The 19,341-nt window shown below is 33.3% G+C and overlaps 2 non-coding genes across 2 annotated transcripts; one reads left to right on the top strand and one right to left on the bottom strand.

Moving 5' to 3' along the window:
• Nucleotides 1–16,214: 16,214 nt before the first annotated feature.
• TRNAS-GCU (transfer RNA serine (anticodon GCU)) lies at nucleotides 16,215–16,301 on the bottom strand. The gene has a single exon. It is a non-coding gene; the product is annotated as a tRNA-Ser (tRNA).
• A 1,473-nt stretch (nucleotides 16,302–17,774) lies between these two features.
• TRNAR-UCU (transfer RNA arginine (anticodon UCU)) lies at nucleotides 17,775–17,846 on the top strand. The gene has a single exon. It is a non-coding gene; the product is annotated as a tRNA-Arg (tRNA).
• Nucleotides 17,847–19,341: the final 1,495 nt, after the last annotated feature.

Here is a 19,341-nt window from a genome sequence, read left to right as displayed (position 1 = left end):
GCTTACTCTAATAGCATAATGCTTCACTTACAATAGAGTTTGAGTTTCCATGAAAATCTTTGTTATGTTTGGACGATCCATTGTCACAACTGAATAATCCAACCATATTCATGATTTTGATTATTACAAAGATATAAATTGTTGATGGTTTAATGAGTTATTTTTAAGTGAACAAGACTGACTACATTATAGCACGCATGGTAATTATTTTATATCCTACGACTCTTATTAGTGTTGCGCATCTATTTACAAGTGGAACTTGTTTTATTAATGAGTAATATCCTGATGCAATCCTCCCAAGGAGGGGACCCATCACCAGAGCCATGGCTAGGAGACTCTAAGAAGATTGGACTAGAGATGCAAGAGAAGGCCTTGGGGTTCTCATGAGCCTTAGGGTAGATTTTAGGCTCATGGGCTAAGTATGAACCCACTTATCTTTGTAGATATTATATTAGAGTTTCATTATTTTTGGGCCTTGCATTTAGGACTTCATAGTGTAGGGAGGATACCCTAACACTGTAGGATTTGTCAGTCCTTGTATTTCAGGGCACCTAGACTAGTTTTTCTATTAGGGGTAGTTTTGTAATTTCACATGCATTAAGTGCATGTGTGTGTGTGTGTGTGTGTGTGTGTGTGTGTGTGTGTTGGGAGAGAAATTTAATTGAATTGGGAGAAACCCAATTCAATTAAATTTTGGACCATCCTAAGGGGATGGTGAGCATTTGTTTGCTACACCACATTGTCACATCATATAGTTACACTTTGTGCATGTCCTTCATATTTTACATGCCTCATGACACCTAAGCATACTTAGTGGAGAATCTTGAACTTGATCTTGGATTAGTGGGTTGAATCATAGCTAAAATTCACTAATCATAATTAGTGAAATTTTGGTTCCACAAATTCAAATTAAATTCAAATTTCCCTCTAATTTTTTGTGATCCTTAGGCTATAAATAGAGGCCTTGTGTGTGCATTTTGTTCAACTTTGATCATTTGAGAAATTAAACTTCAAAGTTCAGACCTCATTTGAGGCATAAATTTCGTGCCCCTTCGCTCGCTCTTCCTCCATTCATCTTCTCCTACCTTCAAGCTCATATCCATGGCTTCCTATGGTGGTGAGCTTATTCTTGACTCATCTTCTCCTTGAAGTGGTGTCTCCAATCACCTTTTCTCCTTCTCCATTTCATTGTCATTGATCTTCAAGAAGCAAATGACTTCATAGATGAAGAAGATCCAAGGCCTACAAGCTCCACATGGAGCTACATCATATCCAGTGTCCAACGTGTTGTTACAAACTAGTGTCCACTCTTTGAGAAAACCAGTGCTTATAAACTGTTTTCCTTTTACTCGCGCCCAATGGACTTATTCACTTACACAAACTATTTTATTTTAAGTATAAGTGGTTTCCAATATTGTACTGAATTCATGTTAGCTACTAAGGGAAGTGCATGAACTTTGTTAAGTCTGGACAATCCATTGTCACAATTGGACGATCCAACCTTGCTTTTTATTTTGATGGACTAATGAGCAATTTTTAAGTGAACAAGACTAACTATATATGAACACAGATGGTAACTATTTCATGTTCGACGTCTCTTATTAATACACATCCATTCACAAGAGGAACTTGTTTTATTAAAGAGTAATATCCAACCTCCAACACGCTATTATAAACTAGCATCCACTCCTTGTGAAACCAGTGTCTAAAAACTGTGTTGTTTTTATTCGTGTTCAATATGACTTATTCACTTACATAAACTTTTTTTTATATTAAGTATAAATGACGTCCAACATAATACTGGATTTTGTTAGCTACAAACGGAAGTGCATGAACTCAATTTTCGCATATTCATTTTTGTCTCTATTATTTTGAATTTCAAATATGTAAGAATAAATAGAAGGGAATAAAAGAATTCACATGGATATTCTTCAAAGATCATTTTCCTTGAAAAGGAAGTAGCAAATACTGTAATATGTACTTTATTCCTTCTCTTTCCATAAGAGCACGACACTCTGCATTGCCTCCAGTTGTGAGACAACTGTCAGATCAAGGAATGGACAAATATTTTGAATATGTGTGTCATTCAAAAATATTTGTTAGAGAAAGCTAGGAGTGTTTAGTGTTAAAATATACTTGGGTGTCTTAGATTCAAGGGGAGCCTAAGGGTGTGTTGGAAGTAACCTAGAGAATACTATTGTAGCCAGGAGTGGTAGAACAACATACTTGTTTGTAGTCAACTTTAATTAGTGGAATCCTTCACATGTTTTATGAAGGAGAATTGGATGTAGCTCTGTTTGAGTGAATTGTATAAATATTAAGTTTTTCTACTTCTCTCTTAAGCTATTTGACTCATATTCTCTTAAGCTTATTTTGACACACTTAGTCACATAATTGTTATTTTGAAAAGCTTTGTGAAAACATTATTTTTATCTTGCATTGGACGATAGTCAGTTGTTTACATCAAAGCTGTTTTTAATTCATTAGATGACACACATAGTAACTTGGTTTTTGCATATCTACTTAAGAAAATTCTTTCTTTGCAAAAAAGGTTTAGTATTTATCTAACACACTATTCAACCCCCCTTCTAGTGTGATATATGTTATTTCAATTGGCATCAGAGCTCAACCTCTTAGGTTGAGTATTTAACAGTACAAATGAAAAGATCCAGTCAAAGAAAGAAATGGATGATTTCACATTTTGAATCCATGTACATTGATATGTGGGATGTTGAAGAAAATGGAAATCACATTCCTTTTGATGTTGAGCTAAACGAGAACCCCAGACAGATGAGCATAAGTAGAGATTTATGCTCAACTCCAAAGCTCGTAATGCTCTATTATGTGCCATTTCTGAAGAAGGATAAACAAAAGTCCACAACTTTAGAAGTGCAAAGCAGATGTGGACACACTGGCCATAACATATGAAGGGTCATCACAGGTAAAAGGGAACAAGCTGAGTCTCCTCACACTAAGTATGAGTTGTTTACTATGGAGGAAGGTGACAATATACTATGTATGCTAGATGTTTCCAAACCATATTAAATGAACTACAATCATTAGACAAAACTTTTGATAACTATGATCATATTGACAAAATTTTGAGAAGTTTATCTAGAAAATGAAGACCATAGGTAACAACACTGAGAGCCCTGGAGAATCTTCCAAAAGGAAAGTTCCATTGTGGTCTCTACATAAGCCCTTGAACCCTACCTAAAGAGGATTTCCCATAATACTCTCATCCACATATAGTGCAATCATGCCCTTTCTCGCGTAATCCACTGAACTTGCCTAGACATCCTTTGACTTATATCCATCCTCCCAAATGCTACTTTTGTCTAATGCAAAAAGGCTTGGACATGCACCAAGAGTGAAGATGCATTGAAATATTTTCTCTCAAATACTTGTTCCAAGCAACCCAAATAGTCCATAAAATCATGACTACCACAATACCATCTTTCTTCCAATGATAAAAATCCACTCCCCAAGAGTTGATCCTTCTAGTTGGGGAAGTGAATGGCGTTCACTCCAAATAGTCTCATAAATATATAATTGATATATTAAAATTAATTCATTAAATATATTTTATTACAAAATAGTTTTTTTTATCCATAGCAATTGAACACAGTACTAGGGAATTTAGAACACTAACACACTTTGCTCAACCAACTAAGCTAGACCCCCTTGGTATTACATAATAGTTTTGAATTACTTGCTCAATAAGGTATTCCTTCAAGTATTTTACATAAAAGAGACTAAAGAATATCATAAATTAAAGGCTAAATTGTAATTATGGTCCCTCTATTTTCACAAAATTTTGATTCTAGTTCCTTTAAAATTTTATTGCAACATTTGGTTCCCTAGGTTTTTAAACTTTGCAATTTGGGTCCTTCTGTTAATTTCAAGTGTTAATTGTTATAGTTGATTGTCTATTAGATGACATGACACATTTAAAACAATTTCATTAAAGCATAAATATGATTATTATTTAATTAATTTAAGTAAAAAACATAAATACCCTGTTAGCGCCGACATCATTGTCTTCCAAACATGGGGGGGGGGGGAGGTTGGGGAAGAAGGGGTCGCACAAATTTCCTTTAATTTTTTTTGGTTTTAATTAATTTTTACTTAATTTAATTAAACAAGAATCATATTTATGTTTTAATATACTCATTTTAAATGTGTCATGTCATCTAATAGACAATTAACTAAAAGAGTCCATGCTAAAAATTAACAGAAGAACCAAAATCGTAAAGTTTGAAAGCTAGGGAGACCAAATGTTGCAACAAAATTTCAAAGACCAAAATTATAATTTTACCTAAATTAAAATAGTTTTAATTATGATAAATATCACAAATATCATTCACAAGAGACAATCCTTCTTAGAACCATTATGGGCAATAAAATTCTTTCTCCGAGTAGTTATCATAATTGCATAAAAATTTCTACGACATTTATTTTCACTTTGAAATTCCATAAATTTTTTACTTTAAAATTATTTTTACATTAAACATATAATAAATATATTAGAATTAGTTTATTAGTTAATATATTTATTTTCAAAATAATTTTAAATTACTTAATCAATAATATCATAAATCAAATTGATTTTAATTTTTTTATGATAAAGATCATAAATATCATTCATTATTATTATCCTGCTCGACCATTATGAGTGATAAAATTCTTTTTTTAAGTTTTTGACATTGTTACATATCAAAGACTCAACAATATTTATTTATTTTATTTGAAATCCTATAAAAATGATTTTTACTTAGAAATCATATAAAATAATTTTTAATAATTTCAGAATAAATTTTTGGTGAATAATATACATATTATGTGATTGAAATTTTATACTAAAAGTTAATTTAAATATAATTAGTATATTTGTTACAAAATAATATTTTGACTCTTTATTTAATAATTTCATATAAAAAATGTTGATTACTATTTATATAATAATGTTATTTTTTTACATAAATATATATCACAAGTACATTAAAATTAATTTATTAAATATATATTTCATTATAAATTGTTTATAAAAATTAATTTGTTTTCCCATTTCATTTATATAATATTATTTAATTAATTCATATAGGAAAATTTTTATTTTGAAATTAACTTTATTTGATATTGTTATTTTTAATATACTTATGACATATAATTTCATTATCAATCCGTAATGAAAAAAATATCAAATTACTTAGAAAAAAATATTAGTCTTTTGAGTATTTGTTACAACTAATATTTTTTTTTATAATTTGTTAATACTCCATGATTTTTAAAGAGAAAATAATACCTACAATAGAGAACTTAATAGTTAGTAACTTCAGGGACAAAAATACTAACCGCCTATAACCACATCTTACACAAGTACCAACTAAATAGAAGTTGTCAAATTGAGATTAAAATAACAATTAATTTTAAGTAAGATATTGATTTCAATAGTTTGCATCTTATTTAACTAATTTCTACATTCTAAATTGTTCAAAATATTGTTTAAAAACTATAATATTAAAAAATTAATAACTTTTTGTTTATAATATGGTTATAAAATAATTAAACTATTTTATCATTTCATATTATAAAATTAAAATATTTAAATTTTTTAAAAAATTTAAATCTTTTTAAAACTTTTATATGTAATAAATTTCTCATACAATTTTATAATTTTTTTTAAATTATAAATATACGAGACTATAACTAAAAATTAATATCATTTCAATCTTTTGTTATTTTAGAGAGATTAATTAGCTAATTATGCCTATCTCAATAAACTCATTTTATTTTTATAAACATATAAGTTTCAAACATGCGTAGCGTGTATCTTGCTAGTTTGAGGCTAAAATAAATAACATCAACCAAATCAGCAGTTCAACACACCCAACATTTTGCCACATAATGCAACAGGGGCAACTTAGAATCTCATAATCTATGCATTCAAAAACTCAATAAGTACCCTAGGTATATAAATGGTGACAATTATATGTACACCGTTCAGCTGGAAAAAAAAAAAAAAAAAACCTTCCAGGTGTGGTTGCGAAAGCAAACTATGAAATCATTCTTACATTCACGATATATAGAATACAAAACCCAACATCATCCCACCTGTATATTTACACAGTGATATATATGACTCAATTTGCACTTCCAATTGGCTTTCATCTGTCAATGATATATTTACTCTGGAACCTTGGTTTCCTAGACCTGTAAATTGAATAACAATCATCAATTTTCACAAATGATAATTCAATCAAGAGCCGAAAGTACATAGAGATAAGCTAACAATGCCTTTGACAGCAAAGTAAACAACGTACTCTGCAAATCCTCTCAAGCTCCTCCAATTTTCCGAGCACATCTTGCATAGCATATATTGTCATCTTCTTCACCTGTTTTAAAAAAAACAATCAAGGGGAGAAGTTACATAAAATCACGGTACGAAACTATTTACATGACAATATAATACAACATTTAGCAGATTGCCAAGTTTAGCTCTTACTGCATTTCAATAAATTAATTCTAGAATGAATAAGTTTGTTACTTTTTGTTTTATCACAGATGTTAGTTGTTAATTTGTTAGTTTTTATTAATGAGGGGATTTCGAACCCACCACCTCTCCCTCACCGGTTCTCCCTTCAACCACCAAATCAACCTTATAAGTTTGTTGCTTAACTTTTCAGAACCAAACACCTAATAAGAAGAAACCAAACCCATCATAAGCTTAGGAAAATAGCTCACAATTTGTACACAAATAAGTCTATATACCCCTTTCCGTTAGCCCTTCAAGACCAAATTTGAATGACAAGTTGACCACCAAAAGTTGACAGTACCAAACAGAAAATACCTATATTTTTAAAGGATCAAAATTGGTTCTATAAAAAACCAGTTATTAGAGATTTGCAGGGAGATTCAGTGGTAAAGCACAGTTTTAATTGGGCAAAAGAAAGTTTATAGATTTGCATTGACCATGCATTTGAGTTCTTTCTGACTTTAAGCACCTACCCATTTATGAGATGCAAATTTTCCCCCAATAGAATCCATGTCAAATTCAGTGCTGTGAAAGAAAACTATAAACTAGGCAGGGAAGACAAAACCAGTCAAAATGGGGGGAAAGGTTGAAAATTAAGGCTTCCATTCCAAAATCTAGACCACGACTTAACCGGGATAAAAATAAATTCTGTTAATATTAAAGCTTTTGAATTACATAAACCATCATTAAAGTTTTCCTCTTAATTAGTGCTTTTTTTTATGATAAAAGAATATTAATGTTAAGAAGCTATGAATTATATTAAAAAAATGTCCTACAAAATAAGTCCAGACCCATGTTATTCTGACCCCCCCCCCCCCCCCCCCCCCCCCGCCCCCTCTCCCCCCGGGGGTAGAACATTGGGGATTAAACCAGAAGATACCAAACAATTTGTGCTGCAATTACCCAATCTTCATGTAATTCAGGACTTTTACTTGTTTGAATTGGCTGGAGTCGAATGTGATACTTGGATGAGTGGTTAGAGTCTCAGGGAAGTGCAGGCTAATTTTAAAGAGTTGGTGACTAAAGTGGAGCTGAGGTGGAGATTAGGGGAGATGCATCTGTCATGAACGGTAGCATCATTGAAGGCAATAATGAGAAAGCAGAAGAGGGACGTTGAGACCTGTTACATAGAGTTAGGATGATGACAATGATACAACAAGAGGTGCAGCAACAAGAGGTGCAGCCCCACGTGAAGGGTTGGAACGGTTATTACAAAAATATCAGGCCATATTCCAAGCATCCAGAAAGCTACCTACTACCCCAACCCCAAAGACCATGTATATAAAACAAATACTTGCTTAGCCCATCAAAGACAAAAAAAAAAAAAAAAGCAAGAGATGCTGTATCTAAACATTGGAGAAGCTAATAAATGGCAGAATCAAACAAAAGATATAAGTTTGGCATAACTCCAATTGATCCTCAGAACACATGTGGTTTATTGGAAGTGTGCGAAACTCCTCTGTCAAACGAAAGCACTCCCCAACCTTTTCAGGAGAGACAAAATCCAAAGCAACCTTAATGCATGACTACAAAAGGAAGAAATATATCATGGACATTTACATGGAGAACATTTTAAAGACTATACTTTAAATAAAATCAATCAAGCCACAAAATGTAAACTGGTGGTTAGGAACTTAAATAGTTTTATAGGAAATAATAAGATTTAAACCTCCCAGTTTCATTGTATCAAAAAATAAAAATAAGAATTACAATAAAAAAGGTAATCAAATTTAATGTAACAAAAAACACACACTTTAGCCGAAAACTTATATCAATCAACAGCTTTCACTTCCTACAAAGGCTTGTTCTGATAATAAAGGACCTAGGCTTAATTTAAGGTACTAAGCAAAGATACTATTATAGTATGTCGGAACAATACAATACCTAAAATCATAAAATAGCATTGTTACACTTTCTAGGAAAGCAAGGATACAACAAATTAACCACGTATGCTCATTTTACCTTCAGATTTCTGGCTGTTAAACAAGTGGTCTCAATAACTTAAGATGGGGGAGGGGGGGGGGGGGGGAGGTGAATTAAGTTTCAAAAAATTTCCCCTAACAAATTTTAATTCTCTCTTTAAAAGAAATATGCAAAAAAAGAAGCAATGAACAATTTATTTGATACTTCTTTAAATGTGCAAAATAAAATTAAACTACAATAATGTAAATGAGTTTAGGGAAGAGAGAATTGCAAACTCAGTTTATATTGGTTCGGCCACTTCCTGTGCCTATGTCCAGCCCTCAAGCAATCCACTTAAGATTTCCACTATCCTTGTAAATTTCTTTACAACTTCTGAATCACCCAGAGATACCTTTTCCTTGTGTTAAAAAAAACTTACAAATCAAGAGACCCACTGCCTGTTGATTACAACAACAATTTGCTTTTGAAGTATAGAAGACGTTTTTCTCTCTTTAAGAGAAGAATAATACAACTTGAAGAACTTAGAAGAATTCTTAATTGTTTTGCAAGTGTTTGACCAAAGGTTTTCTTTTGAGAGAATAAGACAATGAAGTTCTGAAAAACTTTGAAGATTTTCAAACACAAGTCACATATTTATAGGCCTTTGGTGGCTTTTCAAAAAACTTATGAAAGGATGTGACTTTTCAGAGTTATTTTTGAAATTTCCTCATTGGTAATCGATTACAGATCTGTGGTAATTGATTACACAGTTAATTTTTGAGGAATCATGTCTTTTCAGTTTGAATTTCAAAACATTCCGTTACTGGTAATCGATTACACAAAGGTGGTAATCAATTACAGCCTTTAAAATTCAAATTCAAACTTTCTAAGAGATTTTGAAAATTTAAGCTTTTAAGGCCAAACCTTTGCAATCTTTTAAGAGATTCTTTTAACAAATAATGGACTATTGTGAATCATTTCTCTTGATCTCTTCATCTTGACTTGAGTCTTGTAGTAAACTTTGAATTGCTTCAATCTTTTGGCATCATCAAAATTTTCATACAACATATGCACTCATATTCTCCCCCTTTTTGATGATGACAACTATCTGAAAACAAGATAAAAGATATTCGATTTGCAAGACGAGCACTCACCCTTGCTCCCCCTTAATTTTTCAATTTATTGCCTATTGTTAGAAAAGATCTGCCCTGAGTTTCTCTCCCCCTTTGGCAACATCAAAAAATCGAAAATACCAGACAAAATAATGAAGCCACAAAAGCCAAGGCAATCATCACAAAATAAACAAAAGCTAATCATCCATAGCAATATGAAATAACCAAGTGCGAAATATCCAAGGCAAAACACGAAATAACCAAGTATCTAAAGCAAGCACAAAGTAACCAAGTTCTAAAATATCAAAGCCAAATACAAGGCAAAAAATAGTAAATTGTCCCAAAAATTAACAACTGATAATACTAGATAAAAGTAGCATGTGAAAGAATCGTCTATGGATCTGCAGGAGGATCAAAGCAATGACGAATGAAGCTCATGTCGTCTTCAAGACACGTGATGCGGGAGTCCATAGCATCGAAACGATCACCGACGAAAGCCCGGAGATCCCAAAGCTCAGTGCGAACATCATTCAATAAGGAAGAGGAGGAATCTCGTTGTGGTGGTGGGGAGGGTGTGTGTTCATCAGGAATTGGAGGTGGAAGGTCTTGTTTACGCACCCATTGGCCATCCATATCCTTTCGGTATCCAAATGAGACAACAACACTAGCACCAATAGCAAATGATCGTTTGACCTTAACAAAAGGTTCATCCTCAAAAGGAACATTAAAATGCTGAAGAAACAGAGTCACAAGATGAGGATAAAGAAGAGGTGCATTGGCCAGTAATGCCTTATGCATACGATACCTGACAAGATGGGCCTAGTCAATTTGGCGATCGATTTGAAGAGCCGATAGCAAAATTAAATCCTCCTCAGAGGCCTGATCAAGATTTGTGGAATGTGGAAGCAAAACTCGATAAAGTATATAATGCATAATGCAACATTCAAAGGTGAATGAGCCAGCAAGCAATCTGCCAGTCATATCAGCATGGTCATTACAGACCATTTTACGGGCATCATGACTAGAATAGATATGTGTCATACTCTAATTTCGTCCGGGGACTATCATTTGCTAACATTTTGATTATTGCTAGCCGAATTGAGTTGCTTAACACCAGTTGTCGTGCAATCCGAAAGGTTTTTCGATGTTTCGGAAAAGAATACGGAAAATACCCAAAAGGGAGGGCAAAAGGGTCATTTGGAGGCTTTTTCAGACCCCTGGCTCACCCAGGCTAGCCTTTGGCTTGCATGGGCCACCAAAATAACTTCATGGTGAAGTAACTAGCTTGCCTGGGCGAGTTGTCATGACCCCACATGCCTTGTTTTGCTATAAATAGGCGTGAAGAGGGGCCGAGAGAGAGGTTCTAAGGTCCAGAGGTCCGGAATTGAGAAGAAAGAAGAGAAAAGAAGAAGGAAGAAGGGAAAAAGAAGCTAAATCACCACCGAATTGCGACTGCAATCGATTTCTACATCGTTCTTCGTTCGTTCTTCATTCTTTGTCCGGTTAGTTTTTGCTTTTTAGAATTTGAACATGATTCATGGACCCCTAGGGGACCTCTTTATTGTTTTGTGCATCTTCATCTCCTTCTCTTATCATCGGTAATCGTTTTTCTTTTGTAAAGTAAGTTTTAACTGATTGTTAGTGCCGCAATTTATCTTTAAGGGATTGAAGGTTAATAAACAAAAAAACCAAAACAAAACCAACTCTTAAACTCCTTCATTTCATCAAAAATCAAAAGAGATCATTTCAAGGTCCAACGCCTTAACGACTCTCTCTTCTTTTCAAAAATCAAAAGATCATTTCAAGGTCCAACGCCTAAAACGACTCTCTCTGCTTTTCAAAATTTGAAACATCGTTTCAAGGTCCAACACCTTAAATAACTTTTGTTCACAATTAAAATTAATCTTTTAAAAAAGATAAAATCAATGTAACACTCAAAATTTCAGACTTAAAGAACTACGCAGGTCTGAATTTCTCATCGCACTTAAGGATATGTAGGAGCAAGGGCAACACCCTTGTCGATCCCAAAAAGTAAAAAAACATAAAAAGTGAAAAGATAATAAACATAAAAAGGGAAAATACATAATTATGAAGTCATGTTTTGCACACTCGATTAAAGGTTGCTGTCTTTTTTGACAGGCGCGTGGGGTGTAATAGCTTTCCCATGCGTAAACAATTCCCGAACCCTCATTTTCAAAATACGCAGACATTCGTCTTTTTGGTTTTTCTAACATTTTCCTCAAATAAACGTTGGTGGCGACTCCGCTTGTTTTCTCCCTTGGAGACAAACGCTTTGGCCCATTTGTTTTGGCCTTTTCACACCCCCGCCGAAGGGTAGGTTGCGACAGTTGACGACTCCACTGGGGACCTGTTAGATAGTTAAGCCATTCAGTCAGTGTGCAATGTTTTTATCACGACTTCTTTATTTATGTTCCCTTTTCCCTTTTCTCTTTTGTTTGTCCATATTTGTATATAACCTTTGCTATGTTGTTGTGTTTGGTGTGTGTTTGTCTATTGATTACATTCATAGTTAGAAATATTTTTTCTACACACACATGGCACCTACACCTTGCACACACATTGAGATATTAGGCCCTATGCTTGGGTCTATGTGAGCCATAAGGAGTGGAGGTCGATCTGTGGTCATGCAGGGTCTCTAACTCGCTTAATAACAGTGAAGCCTCATCTAGAGTTTTTCTCTTTTGGTGATGCATCATCACTGATAGTCCCTATCGCCACAATGTATTACCTAAGAGGATGATATCTGATGTAAGCTCCTATTGGAGCTTGTAGGCCTAGGATCTTCTTCATCAATGAATTCTTTTACTTCTTGGAAGATGAATGACAGCGGAATGGAAAAGGAAGAGAGAGAGGAGACGCCACTTCAAGGACAAGATGAGTCTAGAAGAAGCTCACATCCATAGGAGGCCATGGATAAAAGCTTGGAGGAAGAAGAAGATGAATGAAGGGAGAGGAAGAGAAGAGCACGAAATTTTGTGCTCTAAAAGAGCTCTGAAATCTGAAGTTTAATTTTCAAATGATCAAAGTTGAAAAAATGCACACACATGGCCTTTATTTATAGCCTAAGTGTCACACAAAATTGGAGGGAAATTTGAATTTCTATTCAAATTTTACTTGAATTTGAAATTGAATATGTGAAGCCAAATTTTGGAGCCAAAATTTCACTAATATGATTAGTGAATTTTAGCTATGGTTCAGCCCACTAATCCAAGATCAAGTCCAAGATTCTCCACTAAGTGTGCTTAGGTGTCATGAGACATGTAAAGCATGAAGGGCATGCACAAAGTGTGACTCTATGATGTGGCAATGGGGTGTAGCAAGCAAATGCTCACCTCCCCCTATAAAATTTAATTGGATTGGGCTTCTCCCAATTCAATTAAATTTATTTACCAACACACACATCAAATATTCACTCAATGCATGTGAAATTACAAAACTACCCCTAATACAAAAACTAGTCTAGGTGCCCTAAAATACAAGGGCTGAAAAATCCTACATTTCAAGGGTACCCTACCTACATTATGGAGTGAAATTCTGATATCAATGAGGACAGATGTCGTACCGGATGTCACGACATCACGTTTCAGAACATGGAGATTATATTTGACTGTATGAACAGATTAAACAAGTAAATAACACAAGAGAATTGTTAACCCAGTTCGGTGCAACGTCACCTACATCTGGGGGCTACCAAGCCAGGGAGGAAATCCACTAAAATAGTGTTAGTTCGAAGATCTAACAGCCACTGTTTACAACCTTCTCACCTAACCACTACCCGTGCAACCTCTACCTAAGAGCCACTCTTAGATATGAGAACCCCTCTCACTCCCTCTCAATCACTCTCCCGTGTTTACAATTAAATCGAATACACACCAGAGATTGCTCTCTGAACAATAGAGATCAACTCCACACACTATAGAGATCAACTCTACACACTCAGGTCCAACACTTGATGTTAGGGTGACATCAAGGTGGCTCACAAAACACTCAAGTCCCAAAACTCACAAAATAACTCTTCAATCCCGGACTTGGTACAAAACTCGTGCAGCCTCCATGATTATATAGCAGTGTGCGTATCTGGGCTGCAACAACTTGCGCTGGATGAGATCTATCATTCTCCTGAAAAATCTGCACTTAAAGATCTAAAAGATCAAGTTTGATCTTTTAGTTTTTATCTTTAATCTTTAATCCCTGAACGAACTATTCAAGTTTGTAATTCGAACTTTAATTATCTTTTAATTCGTTCCAAGAGATAGATCGTCTAATCTGTTGCTAACTGCACAATAATCTGTTAAAGAGATAACAGATTTATGTGTCCAGTATTTTCGGGCCGGATGTCAGGACATCGTGTCCGACATCGTGGATCCTGCACAATCTGTTAAAGATATAACAGATTTATGTGTCCAGTATTTTCGGGCAGGATGTCCTGGACATTGTATCCGACATCGTGGATCCTGCAGCTTCAATTCTTCATTTGACATTTTATCTTGCCTTGTGCATTGTGCAGCCCGATCTGATTCCTTGACATAACGTTGGACATCATGTGCAGCAACTCCAGCTTTCCTTCATTGTCTAAGTGCTTATGTTTTAACAAAATCTTAGCCAATCTTTTAAACACTCAGTAGAGCTAAGCACTAACATGGAGCCCTAAATACAAGGCCCAAAAAAAATGAAACCTTAATCTAATATGTACAAAGATAAGTTGGCTCATACTTAGCCCATGGGCCCGAAATCTACCCTAAGGCTCATGAGAACCCTAGGGCCTTTTCTTGCATCTTTGGTCCAATCTACTTAGAGTCTTCTATCCAATGCCCTTGCGGGGTAGGATTGCATCACTTTATAGAGCTAGTCTTTTCTTGCCTACTAGCCTTAGGGGGTTTCTTTTCTATTGTCTTCCCCTTATCATTTTTTGGCTTAGATGATGCTGCCCCTAAGATGCCTAGACCATGGTCTTTATTTGGATAAGAATGAGAGCCATAAGATTTTAAAGTAGAGTTTCTTTTAAGTTTTTGCTCTACCCTTATTTCCCAATCTAAGTAAGCCTCTACATTGTCCTTCCCATGGAAGTATGGGAGGTTAATGTTAGCCTCTTGAGGCTTTCTTTCATTTTCTCTCCTATGGGAGTGAGGTCTAAGATGTGACCTATGCCTTCCTTCATAATAGTCACGAAGTTCTTCACTTAGGCTCTTGCAAGAGTTATGACTACTATAGGAGACATGTTCTTCTCTTTTCATTTCTTTCATTATTTTTCTTCTTTCTTCCTCTCTTTCATCATGACTTATTTCTTCCACTCTTTTTTTTCCTTTTTCTTTTCTCTCTTGTTTTTCTTTCCACAACTTAAGGGATCTCAACTCATCTAATATCTTATACAACGTGTCCTTAGAAGTAGAACCCTCACCATTAACACTAGATGAAGAATGAAGACTCATGTTGGTTCCTAAGTTATGGTTCTTTCTTGTTGGGGGTTTGAAAACAAAAGGTAAACGAAACTATGGTTGAAACTAGCCAAAATAAACACTAAAAGAGGTGTGAAAGATAAGGTAAAAACTAATTGGTAAAAGGTAAGCTATCTAGGTGGTTTGACAATGGAAGGTATAGGAAATAAGCTATGAAAGTAAGCAAGAAATGTAAACTAGGCGAATCCTAAGAGTTTTTGGATGACCACATTTAAGGTTCCCAACAAAACACTCACAATCCTAAGGGAAAATTGCCTAAAATTATTACATACAAATGGAAGTAGGGTGACCTATTGGAGGCTCCCAACTTACTTCCAATGAAATGCCTTTTTGTAACAAAATTTGAAAGAAATGAAAGTAAGTAAATTGTCAATTACTAAATTACAAAGATGTCCTCAATTTTGGTGGTTGTTCTCTCTTTGGTTATTCACTCAATTTGGAGTGCTTCTTAGTCAAATATCTCTTAAGGTGATTTTCCCCTTGCTTCTTGACTCAAATTCTTTAATTCATGAGTTGTAGGGAGGGATTTATGTCACCACAAACAGAGACTAAAGCAAGTGTTGGGTTCAAAGCTGGTGTTAAAGATTATAAATTGACTTATTATACTCCTGACCTTGTTGTTTCGAGAATTCTTAATTCATGAGTTGTAGGGAGGGATTTATGTCACCACAAACAGAGACTAAAGCAAGTGTTGGGTTCAAAGCTGGTGTTAAAGATTATAAATTGACCTATTATAAATTTTATTGATAATTTGTAATAAAAGACTCGACTCTTACTACAAATCCATTTTCGAAACTTATCTTATATATCTCCTCACAAAAATTTAATTTTTTAGAAACTTAGTATTAAAAGAAACAAAATTTGTTGTAATATAAGAGAATCTATTCTCTTTCTTTGTCATTTTTTAATTATCTTGGAGATTTTATAATGCTTACTCTAAAACTATTTGTTTACACGGTAGTGATATTCTTCGTTTCTCTTTTCATCTTCGGATTCCTATCTAACGATCCAGGACGTAATCCAGGGCGTGAAGAATAAGAAAAAGGTGGATTCTGTGTTTTTCTTGCTTGTGCTGGATTTTAAAATATTTTTAGGATTTTCTTTATTTTAACATCTTTAACTAGTAAATAAAAAAATCAAACAAACAAGGAAAACAAAGAAGTTCAACAAAAAATATCAAATTATCAACGGAAAGAGAGGGATTCGAACCCTCGGTACAAAAATTTGTACAACGGATTAGCAATCCGACGCTTTAGTCCACTCAGCCATCTCTCCCCAATTGAAAAATAGAATTACTTTGTTTATGTTATATCACATAAACAAGAAGAGCAAAAAATGGAGCTTGAAAAAAAAAGACTTCTTTTTATCTTATTTTTTATCTTATCTCTTTTTTTTCTATTTGATTTCGATTCATTATTATATTCTATATTCTTCTATTTTTTAGTTTCCTTTTTTCTTTTTCTACAGCCAAAGAGCCTGGCCAGTACCTAGTCGGGCTCTTTTTATTCCCATGAATATTGAATAACAATGATTTATTTGAATTGAATGTACTTTATTCGAAAAAAAAATACCTTCAGCAAAAACAAAATCCAAAAATGTAATTCACCCCGTTTTTCAAATTTCATTAGAAGATACTCTAATTAAACATGTCAATACTCGAATTATTAGAATATTGAATATTATGCCCCTCTATTTCTTTATTGATTTTTTCTGATTGCTTTGTTCTACAAAAGATACAATAATTGTATTGTAGCGGGTATAGTTTAGTGGTAAAAGTGCGATTCATTCCATGGACCCCTAAATAGTTAAGGGATCCCCCGTTTGATTCATATTCCGATCAAAAACTTTATTTCTTACTTAAAGGGAATCCTTTATACTCTCAATGAATGATTTGCGGTATAATATACATTATCGTAATTTGTATACAAGAAGAATCAATTCTAAATTGACAACTTGAGTTCTAAAATTATGAAACATAAGTTTTTGGAATTGGATCTATAATCCGAATTTTTTTGAGTATGACGAAAGGATCTATGGAGAGATATATAGAAAGTTTATTTCTAATCGTAACTAAATCTTCCATTTTTTTGTATAGTAGAGACTGAAGCAAAATAGCTATTAAACGATTCTTTTAGTTTACTAGAGACATCAACATTTTTTTAGCTCGACAGAAATTTTATGCTTTTCCTAAAGATTCTATTAAATAGAAATAGAGAATGAAGTAACTAGAAAAAAACATAGATTATTATAATACTGCTCTTCTAGAGGGATCATCTAAAAAGCAAGATGTTTTAAACTTATTCATACAAAACAAAAAGGCTGACATAGATGTTATGGGTCAATTTTTTTATTTTCTATCTCTTAATTTTTTTGTAAAGGAGCCGAATGAAACAAAAGTTTCACGTTCGGTTTTGAATTAGAGACGTTAAATTGAAATCAAAATGATGAATCAACGTCGACTATAACCCCTAGCCTTTCAAGCTAACGATGCGGGTTCGATTCCCGCTACCCGCTTATATTCTCTATTTATTCTATTTGAATCTATCTTTTTTCTTATAGAATGAATCTAGAATTTTAAATGAATTTGTCAATTCTTTTTTTTAATTTCTTAATTTAGTTTTAGGTATTTATAACAAATTGAATTTTATTTATTTTCTATATCTTTTCTATATATAGAATATAGAATTCTTTTATTCTTTAACCTTTTTTAGTTAATAAGGTTAAAGAATAAAAGAAAAAAAAATAGAAGCGTCCATTGTCTAATGGATAGGACAGAGGTCTTCTAAACCTTAGGTATAGGTTCAAATCCTATTGGACGCAAATTGTTTGCATATATTTGCATATATATGCAAATATATGCAATTTATACCTTGTCCTTCTATTTTATTTATTCTATTTTTTTTATTCTATTTTCATTCAAATTCATTTTATTTATATATTAATATTATATTCAAATGAAATAAAAAGATATTAAAAGATACTAATTATAAGAATTTGAAAGTGAAATTATAAAGTTATTAAATGATTAATCAATTTTTTTCTACCTGTTCTTGTAGTAAAAAGAGTTCCATTTGTTCTTGAATAGCTTCCTTCAAAAGGACTTCTGCTTCCCCAGTGAATGTCTTGGTAGAAGATATGATTTCTTTGAATTGAGGTTTATTCGTGTTTAAGTAAGCACGTAACTCAACAAGAAATTTCCTTACCTATCCAGTTTCTAATGAATCAAGATAACCATTCTTTGGTGATTCACTCAATTTGGAGTGCTTCTTAGTCCAATAGCTCTTAAGGTGGTTTTCCCCTTGCTTCTTGACTCAAATTCTTCAAGGGATGACACCAATCCTCTTTTCTAATTTCCTATATGGCAACTCACAAACAAGGAAACAAAGAGACAAGTAATAACCAAAGACCCAAAAAATGAAATGAAAGCTAAACCAATAGAGTTTTAACAAGACACATTTTCAGGGATTATTCAACAATTAAAGTAAGGAAAAGCACATAAAAGCAAGCTAGGACTCAAAGAGAAATTTAGAATGGCTCTAGAGTAGAGTAATAAAACCAAAATAAAAAGACTCAAGAAACCTCTAGTTTTGGAAATTTTTTTTTTCACACTAATTTTCAATTGAAATTTCAGAACTGGGATTGGTATAAAATAAGCACCAATTATAGAACAAATTTTGAGCCAAAACAACAAGCACACTTCCCTTTCATTTTTTTTCTTGGACACTGATTTTTCTGCCAACTTGTGTGATTTTCATTATTTTTTCCTTTAATCAAAATCGCTTGGTTCTTTTTTCATAATGTTGTTCCAGATATCTAGAAAATTCAGTAAAAATTTTAGCTGAAAACATGTAGTGACCAATTCCCAGTAATTTATACAAGTTCGTATGTTCAAGCTGTCAGCATCAGCGATTTCAACCTAGAAATCAAGAGTAGTGTTTATGTTGCTTAAGGCTTGGATAGTTACAATTTGTGTTTTCTTATGCTCAATTATCTTGAATAACACAATTCAAGAGAGCTTAAGACTTATTTTGATTCACAAATCCAGCCACAACTCAGCACCACAACTCAACTTCATCATAGGCATCATGTAGGAAACTTAGAAAACAAAAAAGGAGTTCAACAACAAGACAACTTCTAGGAATTGATTTAAAACATGTTATGAACTAAATAACATGCATGAATTAGACTCAAAATTCAAAAGATAGGCTAAGAATGACAAGAATACATGAACAAATGTATCTAGAAGTCAATCAAAAAAATAAAAATTCAACACAAACTTAGAACATAATGTGACAATTACTATGAGTAAACCTGA

Source organism: Glycine max, chromosome 11 (genome assembly GCF_000004515.6).
Source record: "Glycine max cultivar Williams 82 chromosome 11, Glycine_max_v4.0, whole genome shotgun sequence".
Lineage (NCBI taxonomy): Eukaryota > Viridiplantae > Streptophyta > Magnoliopsida > Fabales > Fabaceae > Glycine > Glycine max.
The sequence above is the reverse complement of the archived record's forward strand: the minus strand, read 5'-3'. Positions and strand labels throughout refer to the sequence as shown.